This window comes from Chlorocebus sabaeus, chromosome 26 (genome assembly GCF_047675955.1).
Source record: "Chlorocebus sabaeus isolate Y175 chromosome 26, mChlSab1.0.hap1, whole genome shotgun sequence".
NCBI classification, from domain to species: Eukaryota; Metazoa; Chordata; class Mammalia; order Primates; family Cercopithecidae; genus Chlorocebus; species Chlorocebus sabaeus.
The window spans coordinates 12,780,080-12,794,411 of NC_132929.1; the positions used below are offsets into that span (position 1 = coordinate 12,780,080).

At 35.2% G+C, this 14,332-nt stretch overlaps 1 protein-coding gene across 13 annotated transcripts in view; it reads right to left on the reverse strand.

The window, feature by feature from the left end:
* Positions 1–14,332, reverse strand: part of MEIS2 (Meis homeobox 2) — a 212,074-nt gene that overhangs the window by 60,783 nt on the left and 136,959 nt on the right. The gene's annotated exons all lie outside the window — the stretch shown is intronic.

Here is a 14,332-nt window from a genome sequence, read left to right on the forward strand (position 1 = left end):
ATTTTCTTAAACAAAAAAGTAAACTTTTATCTAGCATGTCAAAGTCGTTCATAAAGTAGAAAGCCTTTTGTAATAAATACTTCCCATCAACATTATTAGAGGGTGACATTAGGAACAACAAAGTATTCCATTCAGAGTATTCTAATCATTCCAGTATTTGAGAGACTGAATGTTTTTCAATCATCTAAGACTTTATTTATTCTTCAGGTATTTCATCTTCTATAATAGCGTACATTATCCAAAATGTGCACAATTACTTATTAGCAAACCCAAATGCCATTAGGTTAAACAAAATCCCCTGTATAGCAAAAGGGGTTAACTCGATTTGTATTAATATAGAAGCCAGGCTTTTAATATTCTGCAAATGTTAACAAAGAAAGATGATAATGTTGAGTTAATATGGGTTAAGCATAAAATGAAAATAAATTTTTCTGATTGCGAGGTGTTGACACTTTTTTGGCTAGGGCCTCCAGCCTGTTCCTGAAAGCTGTGTAATTACAGAAGGCTTTTCCCCTCCGTTCCCCCTCCTGCTTCGAGCCTACCCACATTAGTAATGACCCCTTCACTGCTTCAAAAACCACTAATGGTCTTCAGCACGGGCAAGAAAAATGAACAGGATAAATTGGAATCCACAGTCAGTAATTTGCATCCTATGAGGCTGCTTTGGCCACTCACACTCATTCCTGGCCATCAATCGTTGCCTGTCAGGTGCTGCACTCTGCCACCATGACAAGTACTCCTCCTAACACTCTGATTCGTCCAAACAATGCAATTGTCCTCCATTCTCCTTTTGGTAATGGAGATAATGAATGACTGCACAAACAAGAAGGATTGCTCATCACTGACGCCAGTGTGGCTTCAAACTGGAAAAGGCCTGGAGTACAAATTTTAATGGACTGAAAACACTGGTTGGGGTGGGCGGGGCGGTGGCAAAAGAAATGTAAAAATCCTTTCTGTTATGGTATTTTCCTGCCAAATTCAGGGGAGTTGCACCCTTTGACTTTTTGCCCCTCCAAGATTTTTAGAGCATAAGTTTATAGGTTATTTGCCCAACAGAAATATATTTTGCAAATAGCACAAATCAAAATGAAAATAAGAATGCATCACAAGAGTATCTAGACCTGCACTGGTAATGTCTTCCAGTGTGCTGTTTCTTTATGCAGTGTTTTTGATCTTTCTTGTGTGTTTAGTCTTGCTCACTGTTCACTGTTGTGATGCATTTGTCCAAGGCAGTTCTGACAAAATGTGGGTTGTAGAGTCTCTCTCCCTCTCTCTTTCGGGGTGTGTGTGTGTGTGTGTGTGTGTGTGTGTGTTTAAGCAAGAGAGAGAGAAGGTTTAGATGAAATAAAGGTTTAGGATGTAAGCAGAAGAGTTGAAATGGGAGATTACTGGAGAGTCAATTCCTTCACGTTTGATTGTAAATTTTGTAAATTCTGATTGAATAACAATAATTCTTTCCAATGTTTTGTTAGAAATTTAGTCAAATGACCACAGAATTACATAAACGGTGCATTTTATCTTGGGAATCCCTGAGCTGTATGGAATCACTATGAAAGCAGTTGCAAATTTCATCCACAACCATTAAAAAAATTGGTACCTTACCAAAATTCACCTTGCACAGATGGCTTTTTTTTAATTAATAGGGAAGACCATAATAACTTTAACTTATTTAAATAACGGTCTGTGGTTTTTGAACATTCGTGATTCCATGCCCCTTTTATACATGGGGTGGACTGTTTATCTCAAAGTGCTCTGGCAATCAGCCACTATATTTCTAAAATTAAAAAGGGGATTGAAAACAATCAGCTTTCAGAGGACTTGGAACCATGACAATATGTTTTGGATTAATTTACAAATATATGTATACATTTAAGGCCAAACTGTGGAACTAGAGAATTTCTACTACATGGTCTATCATATGCATTCTTCTGCTTTATTAGAACAGACATCATATTGAAATAATAAACATGGGAAGCCTTCACTACTTCTTTGATGTGTATTACTAAATGTCTGACTGGCTCAAATTTAAAATAAACTTTGGTATGCTTGCACTTGAAAACTGGAAGTAGACCACAAGCAATAATTTGTTGTCAGTTTCCATATTCTTGGACTAAAGCTATAGTTTAGTCTGTTCACTGTTGGGGGTCAACCCACTCTAGTCCAGTGGCCCAGAGGTGGCTCAGCTTACTCATAAGAACACACATCATCGTAACCTGATAGCAATGATTAGGATTCCCCTCATCAAGAAAGAGCCAGCACAGGTTAAACTTTTTCACATCTCGAAAGAATTCTAAAGCCACTGTTGAATAGAAGTCAATCACAACGATCCTTTAACTTTGAATATCAACTGACAGCTGTTCAAAAAGCTAAGAAGACATGTACGGCTTATGACTTCATGTAGACAGAAAATGTATTTTAATTACCTTTCTTCTAAGGACTCATTTGAAATTAAGCTATCTTTATTCAAGATACTGACCTTAGGCCTTCTTCTTTTTTATTTTCCTTTTGGGGTTAACTAGGTTTGTCAAGTACATGGAAATAGATCTACAATATCCTTGGAATACATCAGTGGGACTTTTTATGGGCAAACCACCTAATAGTCAACTTCTTTTGTGATTAACTCCTCTGTGATGATATCCAAACTGAAACTGATACATCATAAACTTTATTCTGTGTTGAAAGAATTTATATTGATGTTTTGAAATTTTAAGTGATACCTTGAATCACCTCATAAATTAGATATGTACAATGAATGAAAAAGGCAGTATCTGGAAGGCTAAAAATTTGGAATTAACCTAAATGTCTATCAACTGGATGACAGTTAAATAAAATGTGAGGTTCTCATGAAAAGGTTGTCCCCAAAAATTATTGAGTTAGAAAAGCAAGTTGTAGAACAATATGTATCATCTATTTCTGATGAATAAACAAATAAAATATACACATATCTATGCTTGTAGTGCAAAAAAATCTGGAAAAATATACACTGAATAATTCATGTTGTGTAGGGCATCGAGTAGAAAATTTTTGTTTATATACTCCTATATTGTCTATGTGTGTACTGCTTTAAATAATTTTAAAAATATATCAATTTTAAAATTATAATTAATTGTAATTATAACTAATTTATATACTTCATATTTTTAAAAAACTATAGCCTCTTAACTTTTTAATACAATGTGATATTCTCTCGCATTGTGGTAACTCTTTCATGGACTTTTTTTAAAGCAAGACATCTCCAAGATCAGTTCTGCCTCTTAAGTTACCTTCCTATCCTGTAAGTCTGACTCACTTGCTGGTCTACAAAGCTCACCAGATGAGCGCTGACTGAACAATGTAAAATTTGTCACATTACTTCTGTGATAACGTAATACAATCATTTAGATAATGGTCAAGTAACTTGTTGAGTAGAATCTTAGTTTGAGTAAATGTGTGGAAACTGATCATTATGATGATCACTTCCTTTCCTTTGCTCCCCTCCAAGACGTATATTTTACAGAGTTAATCCAGGTGACCTTCACTCTGATGATCCACTCATTCATGAAACCCTCTAAGTAATTTCCCTAATGTGGACAATAAAAATGCATTGGGCAGATATCATTGATCTAGGACTATGCTTACTGAAATAGGGTACAGGCAGACACGCTAAGGACCTAACCCCTCAATAAATAAATGCATCTTCCTGGAATGCCAAATGTATTCAATTGTCCTTAATTTAATGCCTTTTCCTTTTTAAATACCTTTTTTATTATGTAAACAAGAATTCCTATGCTATGAATAGAATGTATATTCTCATGAATTTTGAAGGTAAAACCAGAAACAATTAAGATATTTTAAACCAATCCCATCCTTGTAGTGGAAGAAAAGCACCTTTCCACTAAATTCCCATAGCAATTTACTTGGTATTCATAATTTTCAGCTTTTCATTGTCGTACTTTATTTACATCTCTGTTAAGTATAACTTCCTGAAGGTAAAGCCTTGGGATTTTTAACTTTCGTATTTCTCCCCCATTCTTTCTCAATGTCTCTAAATATTTGTAGAAAAAATGAAAAAAATTAGACAGTTCTTATTCAAGCTTTGTTACTTTAAACAAGACTGCTCAGGATGCAGTCTCTGTTATGGTAAAATGAGAGAAGGTTAACAAAAACATACATGGGATATAAAACACCTATAGAGGTTGTAATAACAAGGTTTGTGATGCTTAATTTTGAATTGCTCTGACTCTCTTTCCCTGACAAACATATACACACCCCTCTCAAGTTGTCTGAGCTTCTAGCCACTACATCAGGATGCAGTAAAAATCCTTTGCTATCCTACTGCCAAGCTAACTCCGTTTCCACCTGAAGTACTTCTGCATGAAACAGTATGTATCTCTTGATTTGTGTTTCTATATTCAAATTTCTATATTTTCTGGATGTCTCATCCTTGTCTCTAGCTCTTGAAATCAGAACCACAAAACATTAAGAGTCAAAAGACTTTTGGACAGAACTTGATCTGAGACCTAATTTATGTAAATAAGGAAACCAAGGCTCATAAGGCTTAAATAATCTACATCAGGTCATATAAATTGGCTTTGGCAAGAGTTGGGATAACCACCTGCTCTCCTAACATTTAGTGGAGGACTTTTCCACTCTAACATTAATGTTTTATATTGAAATACCACTTCCCCTTTCTTTTTGATAAGAGTGCCCTGATTTTAATTTAGGGATGTAGTCAGTGGTGGCTAAGTGACTCACATTTAGCCAGTCAACACAGATAATAATACTGTTTGCATTAAAGATGGAACCCAAGTTAGGTTAATGGGAGTCAGTCATGAAACTGTTAAAAGTGTTGTTTTTTTCACTGAAGTTACCAAGTCAGTAAAATGTGTGCCTGGAGTTACTAATGGCTATTATTGTCACTGAATGAAGAGAACTTGATTGAGAATGAAGCTCATGCGGACAAAAGGAGAGCCAACAGATACAGAAAATACATTCCTTTTTTTCTTTTCTGAGACGGAGTCTCGCTCTGTCGCCCAGGCTGGAGTGCAGTGGCGCCATCTCAGCTCACTGCAAGCTCCACCTCCTGGGTTCACGCCATTGTCCTGCCTCAGCCTCCCGAGTAGCTGGGAAACCAGGCACCCGCCACCACGCCTGGCTAATTTGTGTGTGTGTATGTGTGTGTGTGTGTGTGTGTGTGTGTGTGTGTGTGTGTGTATTTTTACTAGAGACGGAATTTCACTGTGTTAGCCAGGATGGTCTTGATTTACTGACCTCGTGATCTGCCCGCCTCAGCCTCCCAAAGTGCTGGGATTACAGGTATGAGCCACCGCGCCAGGCAGAAAATACATTCCTAACATCATTTCTACACCTAAATTAAGCTTTACCTAAAAGTAACCACCTTTTACCTTTCAGTCACTTCAGCCAATAAATTAGTCCTGAATAATAAACATAGTGTGATTTGGATTATGTGGACCTTTTTCAGTTTATTCCCTTTTCCCCTCCTGCTAGAAATGATTGTTTAAAAAAAAAAAAAAAATGGAGAAGCATGAGGAGGAAAAGGAGGAGGAAGAAGAAAAAGGAAAAGAATAAAAAGGAAATGAATCATTTTGCTTTAATTTCTATGGAAATACAGACTCTGGTCAAACAATGAAAACTTTAGAATTGAAGTTTTTTAAAAAGTTTATCAGAGTAGTGATCCCAATAGATTTAAAAAATCATATAATTTGAAAGATAGAGGCTTAAGCATGCAATGTATATGGAAGTGTGAAAATTTTGTATCTAAATTCGAAAAGCAAAGGATAAGGTGGAATTTTAACGATGTTTCTTAAAATGACCATAGAGAGTAAATTTTAGCATGTTTTTCACGTAAAGTTGAAACTCTAAAGTGAGATGAATATAAATTTGCTGATATAAATTCAAAATACCTGAAAAACACATTTAGACTCAATAACCTTACAGCAACCAAAGGCTGTGATAATGCAAAATGATACAAAAACTATTGCAATCATCTGGCTAATTTAGGGTTATTTGATTTCAGTAAAATTCCCCTACCCGGCTGCTGAAAGAGAGTATATTTCAAATGGTGTGGGATCAAAACATTCGCCTCCATTTCCACGATTCTGGCATGTCCAAGCCCTGCTATCCATCATAGTCCATTCAAACAGTGGAAAACCCTTCCAAGCCAGAAGCAGTCGCTCCCCCAAACTTCCACAGTGCTTTCTTTCCTCCTCTCTTGTGTTTGTACTCACTTCATATTGTCTTTTATGTATACATGTGCATCTGTGTTACAGCCCTCACTGGACTGCAAATCATTTGAGGGCAGAGTTCAAGAATTATTTAACCTCGAACTTTCTACAGCACTTAGCTCGGTGTTCCCTACAGAACAGGTGTTCAATACATACTTGTTACTGAATGCATTGGTTCTGAAATTGGTAGTGTTTCCTGACAGAAAGGACTGACTGTGCCACAGATAAGATACATAAGTACTCAGATACATGTGGAGAGATTGAGACAATCATTTAACTGTTTTACGAATACAATATTTGGATATTTGAAGACATCTCTGAAGTTTTTACTTTTCATCCAGATGTTTGATGTTACGGAAACACAGGCTTCACATTCAAAATAGTAATTTTAAAAAATTTACTGCCAGAGGTATATTTGGGAGGAGGGGAAAGTGACCATTTCAGGAAGATTCACTTCCATTTGAGTTTACATGGAAGTAAATAGATTGAATTATGATAATAGCATCCTATAAAATTCAGAAAAGGTTTGAGAGATGTTAATAATTGCCAGATCCTAAGAAATTAAAATGTCTGGTAGATACTGAGAGCCACAGTGGGAAGGCCTCATTAAAAAGAGCAAAGAGAAAAGCATACTGTGTTCTGTAGATAAGCTAAAGGAATACTGAATGATCTTTAGATTATCATCCGAAGATTTTAAGAACAGTTATTAAATTTATTATTAAGATGTAGATAAAATAGAAAAGTGGAGAAGGAATGTTTTAAGATACCAAAGTTAATGACTAAAAGGAAAAAAAGGTGAGTATCTTAGGACAAGGAGAAACAAAAACATTTGCAAGGAGAAATGTTACATATACATATTCTAATATCAAGGGAGTATATATGGATGGGAGTGATGGAATTAAGTGATGGTCCAATACCACCAACACTCATTTTACCTCTAAACTTCCAAAAAGGCAACAAAAATATTGCAGATAAGATTTAGAATTTCAAGCATAACAAATATAATTATTTTCCTATCGACTGAGACGTTAAAGCTGAGCACAATCTTATTTCGAATATAACAGAAATATATTCCCAAGGCTAGAGAAAGATAATTTTTATTTTACATTTGTTAGGATGCTCCCATGAGCTGCTTGGCCATGCATGTTATGCTGCCTACATGGCTAATGGGTAATCTTACTAAATGAGCCAAAAGCCACAAATAAGGCCTTGACTCATTTAACAATCATTTCACATTTCCACACTATGACCAAATTAATATTTTATGGGGCCACTCAATTCTACAGTCAGACCACTTTTCCAAAAAATTGAATTTTGTACTTATTTATTTTATGGATCATTTGTTGAAACAGATTTCAAAACAGGTTTAGGCTATTTAGATTTTTCAATGAACTGCAAAAGAAAAACTCAGATTCAGAGTTTTAGACCTAGAGAGGATATTAGAGGTCATCTAACTCAAACTTCTCATTTTATGCCTAACAAAATTCAGGTTGACGGAGGCAAAATGGCTTGGCCAAGCCTCACTAGCTTTCCTCTCTTTTAAGATGTCCGTGATTTCTCCAGTGAAAAGAAATTTCACACACATGATCTCAGAGAACACTCTTATGGAACATCTTATTTCTACCTAGGAATTATAGATGCCAATATCCAGATTTTTTTTCCTGCAAGTTACTTACTAACACCCATATCCTATGTCTTTCTGTGCCACCGTATCTTTCCCCATTTGCCACACTGCATTACAAATGCTTGCCTATTTGTCTAGCTTCCCTATTAGACCATATGTGCCTTGAGAGTAGAGACTGGCTATCCATATTTTACTTCCAGAAGCTAGTTCACTGCCTGGCATTTAAGAGGTACCCAATAAATACACGTTGAACTAACCAAGTTTGAAAAGGTGACAAGTGAATTCTTTGCATCCCCAAAATACTATTTTAAAATTACAGAAAGGGAAGTTAGTGGAGGTAAAAGCCAGACAGCAAATGAGAAGGAAGATTTAGGAACACAAAGAGGCAGAAAATACCAACTTTTTATCCACATCAAACATGAAATAGTGAAAATCAGCCCTTATTTAAAACAAGAGTAAAACTTTATACATGTAGAGAACTGGGAAGAAATGGCAAATCCAGATGGTGACAATGAGACACTATGGAAAAGAAATAAATGCATTGGAGTTTTCATTAACATTTAATTTATTCATTTTAAATAGGCTAAGGGATTGCTTTAAAACAAGGGTCTGAAGTATGTAGCAGAGAGTTATATAATGTCTAGACAACTGAGATACTTGTATCTAATCTTATGACAACAATCCTACTTAACAGGTCCAGACACAGTGCCTTATGAGACTGAGTTAGAAGGAAATGAGGATTAGCGATTAGTCCATTACAACATTTCTTTAATAACATGAAAAAAAGTCTAGGTGAAAAAAATCTGGGGCAAATATTAAGGAATTATTAAGCAACATTAAAAGCTATAATAAATAATTTCAGTATGTCCCATTCACTTTTACTTGCACAGATTATGCTATGAATAATTTTGTCTGATTTACCAGAAGAATGCACTGAAGGTCTAGTTGGACAAGAGATAGCTAACATGGATTTAAAGAGGAAGAGGTTGTTTAAAGAAGCTGAGGGTTATCTTTTTTTTCAAAAAGGTTTATCTCTAGAGTAAGCAATGGAAATGTTGTGGATAGTATCTTCTTTGCTCATCTCAGAGTATGGGATAACAGAATGGGGTTAATGATAAGCTTAAAAAGTTATAAAAACAAGAAGGAAGTAGCTATAAACTAGTGACTTCTTGTGATAGACAGGAGTGGTTAAAAGGAGAACCTTCATAGTAACTGACCATTTCTTGCACCATATTATGAAGAAAGTCTCAATCAGGAGGGCTATGAAACGCAACCCCTTAATAAGACTTAGTTCTTTCATTTTTGAAGTTCACCAGGACAGTAACTCTAAGGTATAAAACATCAGCATTAGGAACTTGGCTGAAAGGTTCAGAACTACTTTTTTTTTCTAACATATACAGAGAACTTCTTTCTGCATATAAATGAGGGTTTCATACAACTAGAAACTTAGATGAACACCCTAAAAAAGGCAGGCTCAAAACATCTGACATTTTTTCTGTTTAATTATAGTCTAATATTCTTAAAATGTTTCGGAATTTATCTGACTTTTAAAAATACATAAGAAGCATCATTGCCAGTCTGCCACAAAATATGACAAAATAAAACAAGATATCACCCAAGTGTTTACCTTAGTTTAGTTCTGCATTGTACTAGTAAATGAAGCAATCAACTATAATAACCAACCACAATAAGAAAGCTCTTACCCAGGCCATCAAAAAAGGTCAGTTAGCAGTATTTGTTTTGGAACTCCCCAGTTTTATCTTATCAATTTGCTTTTCCTTCCCTTTTTTTAGAGCAGCCTCTGCAGTGAAAGTTAAACTAAATCAAGATGGAGACAGAGCAAGGTACTGCCACAACATTATCTATCTTTGTGCACTATTACTATTTTACCTAAACTCTAGAATGCATAAATACATTAAATATAAAGTATTTTTGAGCATATAAAAGAAAATCACTGTGTGAGTTTCTAATTTGTATATAGACAAAATCAACTGATTAGTAAATAGAGCACCTTCAAAATGTCTTTTCATCAAACCTATGAATATATATTTTTCTGGTAATTAAAATATAAGATTAATGATCTAATCTACACCATAACCAAACCCCCCCCAAAATAAGTATGCATATCTTCACGATCTGGCTATCTACTGACTAAACATTCACTCGTTCAAGACAGAAGTGATTAAATACTAAAATATCAAACCATTTGATAGTATTTAATCTTTTGCCACCATAATGGAATGCAATGCTGAGTAAATCCAAATAAATTGGAAATTTATGGACTAAAAGAAAGTACAGACATAAAATTAAAAGTACTCTTGGCAAAAAATAAGGCTACATTCTGATATACATTTATAATTTACTTAAATATTAATATGTGGCTTTTTTTTCCTAATTTGAACAAAAAATCAGAAAATATTCAGAAAAGGCTTTTCTTAGCTTGGGTAGACAAGTTGACTTCAGCAGAAAATAGTCTAATTATCCCTCTACTATATTTGCTCCTACTCATCAACTGGACAAAAGAAAGAGAAATAATGACAGACATATTTAAAATATAAATATGTGAAGGTATACACTAGTCATTTTTAAAATCAATTTAAGCAGTAAGATTTGCTAGAAAGCAATAGTTATTTCTTATTCCTCCTGATTTATATATTAGAAATTAGTAGTATATCTTTATATTCTTAGAAATAAATAATTCTGTATTTGCATAAATATATTTCTTATAAGGATTTTGGAAGCCCTGAAAATGGTTGTCTCCACAAAAATAGAACCTTAAAAGGACAAATTTTTAATGTAGCTAAATTCAACTACTATGAACCACTATGGCCAGCAACTGCTTTGATTAGCATTCATTCTGACAGTTGGTGCCTGTTAAATAGATTGAATTGTTGGTTGCTGTTAAACAATTATGTTTTTCTGCATGACGGTCAAAACCCTCTAGCATTTCTGATACCTAGTATGTTGTGGCTTTGGCAGAAGAACTGAAGTTTGACCCATATCTAGCATAATGTGAAGGGCGTTCATACATCAGAATATGGTGAGTTAACCAGTTAACCATAGAATATGATGCTTTTTCATCTGAAATAAGGTGTCTTTTGGGGGATGGCTTCCAGGACTCCCTCAGACACCAAAATATGAGGATGTTCGAGTCCCTAATATAAAATGGTGTAGTATTTGCATATAACCTATGCACATCCTCCTGTACACTTTAAATGATCTCTAGATTACTTATAATTCCTAATAGAATGTAAATGGTATGTAAATAGTTATACTACATTTTTTATTTGCATTATTTTTTACTGTTGTAGTGTTATTTTTTGTTGTCTTTTTTTTTCATGAGTATTTTCAATATGCAGTTGGTTGAGTCCCCAGATATGGAACCCGCAGATGTAAAGGTCCGACTGTGGCCTGAAGAACAGTTTGAAGGTATCTTGGCTACTCATGTCTTACTGACTGAATCATATACACCATTAAAATATTTAATTTAAATACCTTTATTTGAGTAATTGGAAATATAACCTCATGCAACAGAAGCTGAGTGGGTTTCATTCTCTAAGTTAGCAAAACACTTAAGGATTGCCACATGGCAAGAAATAAGCCAGAAATGGCCTTTAGACTCTAAGCAGAAAATCATAAAGCAAATCTAAGATACTATTTGTATGTATGTACCATGAAAATATTGATTATGCTTTATCTAAATGAAGACATTTACTGATAGGAGGTAAGACAGGATAGTTTTTAGCAAGAGGTTAATAGGAGGAACCAAATTTATCTCAAAGAGATCAAAAGAGTGGATAAAAATCACCATTCAACTCAGGACTCTGACTCCCCATATAACAGTGAAACTTGGCCAGGCACAGTGAGGCTCATGCCTGTAATCCCAGCACTCTGGGAGGCTGAGGTGGGTGGATCACCTGAGGCCAGGAGTTCAAGATCAGCCTGGCCAACACGGTGAAACCCCAACTCTACTAAAAATACAAAACAAAATTTAGCCGGGCATGGTGGCGGGCACCTGTAATCCCAGCTACCAGGGAGGCTGAGGTAGGAGAATCGCTTGAACCCAGGAGGCAGAGGTTGCAGTGAGCCGAGATTGCACCATTGCACTCCAGATGGGGTGACAGTGCGAGACTCCGTCTCAAAAAAAAAATAAGTGAAACTTGGATTTGACCTGGATACTGAGGAAACTATACTGACAAACTCTCCTCTATTTAGCACCAAGTCTGACCTGGCAGAAACTAAAGGAAAGACTTTGTCAGTTCAGGTATTTGTACATGTAAAATTTTCATACAGTGTAGAGCACAAACAGGAAATTAAGGAAGAAATGCATAAACCACTATTTTGTAAAGTCTTCATCTTCTTTCCAACCTAACTAGCCAATTTTGAAATGGCCTGGGAATATACTACTACAAGCAATAAATAAACCTATCTTCATTTTCTTGTTGTGGTATTTGTACAATTCTACAAAAATTGATGGATAGCTGCCTCATCCCAGGCGAGGTCTTTAACAAGTCAGGTGACTGGAGCAATGTAGAAACAGAGACTGAAATTAGCATTTTGGCATTTGACTGGTTATGCTTTCTTTTCAGTCTCTCCCATAAGTTCCTGAACACATTGTCCATTTTCATTTTAAATGAATGGAATGCTAAAGATGTTATAGAAGAACCTAGCACCGCACTCTCTGGAGACATTACTTTCTTTTGGACATTTAGGACTATGAGCCCTAAGTTATTGTAAGCATAAAACCTGTCAGCAAGGGAACTTCAACTTAGATTGTGCTTTACTGAAGTAGATGCAAATTGAAATATCGTAAGTTGGATCATGAAGGGAGTTTGCTGTTTGCTAAAGTGAGTCCTTTTGTAAGATAAATAACTTTCTTGCAAAACAATTAATACTCCCCAAAGGACTAATGCTTTTCTGATTTCTTTATGAACAAATCTAGATGTTTATTAAAAAATGGCAAATGAAACATTCTGGTGGATTTGCTAATAAGCACTTGGATTTTCTCTTCTGTGTTCCATTCACTGCCGTATCTCCAGCTTCTTAGGAAACAGTCTAGGAGATCAGTATAGCTCAATAAGTATGTTGTAAGGGAATGAGTATTTTTTCAGTGCTTGACCTAAGTCTGAAACATGGAATGTCTCATTTAGAGTGCACAAGGGAAGCAAGGGAAATATTAGTCCTTACCTTCTCAAATTAGTAGTTAGAACCACCTAGTTGGGAGGAGACTAATGACAAGGGGAGGGAAAAATTCTGTATGTTACAGATTTAAAAGCATACTCTCTATCAATTGATTTACACTAACACAAATCTGAATTTTTTTCATGACAAATTATATATTTATATTAGCCCATATTGATTCAGAAAGAAGGGAAAAACCTGTAGAAAGCCCCATAGAACTTGTCATAATAGTCTGGGCAGAAGTATATGACTGTCATTCCAAGGCAGTAACACTTTCCATAATTTAATACCCTAATGGATAAACATTTGAATTTAAAGTGTAGTTACATTTTGGAAACACTCAACCAACTCAGGAAACACATGTGCTATGGTGTCATCAGGTCACACTTCAGGTGGAGCTCTGGGAAATTTTTTGGAAAATACTGGCAGAAATAGGTTGGAAGGAGAGAGAGAGAACACATAAATCCATTAGCAATTGCATTTATAGCTCTTTCCATCTGTCATTTTCAAAGCATTTTTCTAATATTAGCTGCTGAAGTTCTGAGTGCACATGGCTCATATCCATTGTCTCATCTCACTTGATAAAGGTAAAGAACCGAATGCAGGAAGCATTTGTGACTTATTACTTGTTTGTGATCTAGGCAGAATTAAACGTAAGAACTTAGGTTTTGAGTTCTCAATGTTTTTCCCTATGGTGAAAATCCATGAGGCTACTTCCGAGGATTATTTGTCTTTTAACAAAATCTTCATTCTTATTCTTCATATAGATTAGAGACAAACTTTGGAGATGAAAACATTGGTGATGGTACCCATTCTAATATAATCTATCACACTGAAGATTTGATTATACCACCTCAAGGCAAGCAAGGCCAACTTACAGATAAAATAATTATGTGATCTTGGCAAGGTGTGATTAATTATATGAGGTCTACAGTTGCCATCAAAACAAGACAATGAATTTCTAAAGTATTTTAGTTTTGTGTAAGATTCAGTAATTTAACTAAACTCATACCTCTCTGTCCCTCCAGAATGTAAATGATATTATGTCTGCTCATGGACAACACAAGTGGCCTATAACATTGAACAAAACTGTCTAAAGAAATTAAAAGCCAATAATCATAGGATGAATATGGAAGGCCTGAATAGTTCCATCATTAGGTCAGTTAATTTAAACTTCAAAATATTTATATGCCTCCCACCAGAACATAAGCTTCTTCAAGAAACTTCAAAGGAACAATTAGGAAAAGTTCGTGGAATAAACTTTTCCCTAACCCAGGCTATAGTTGCACAAGAGAATTGGGGA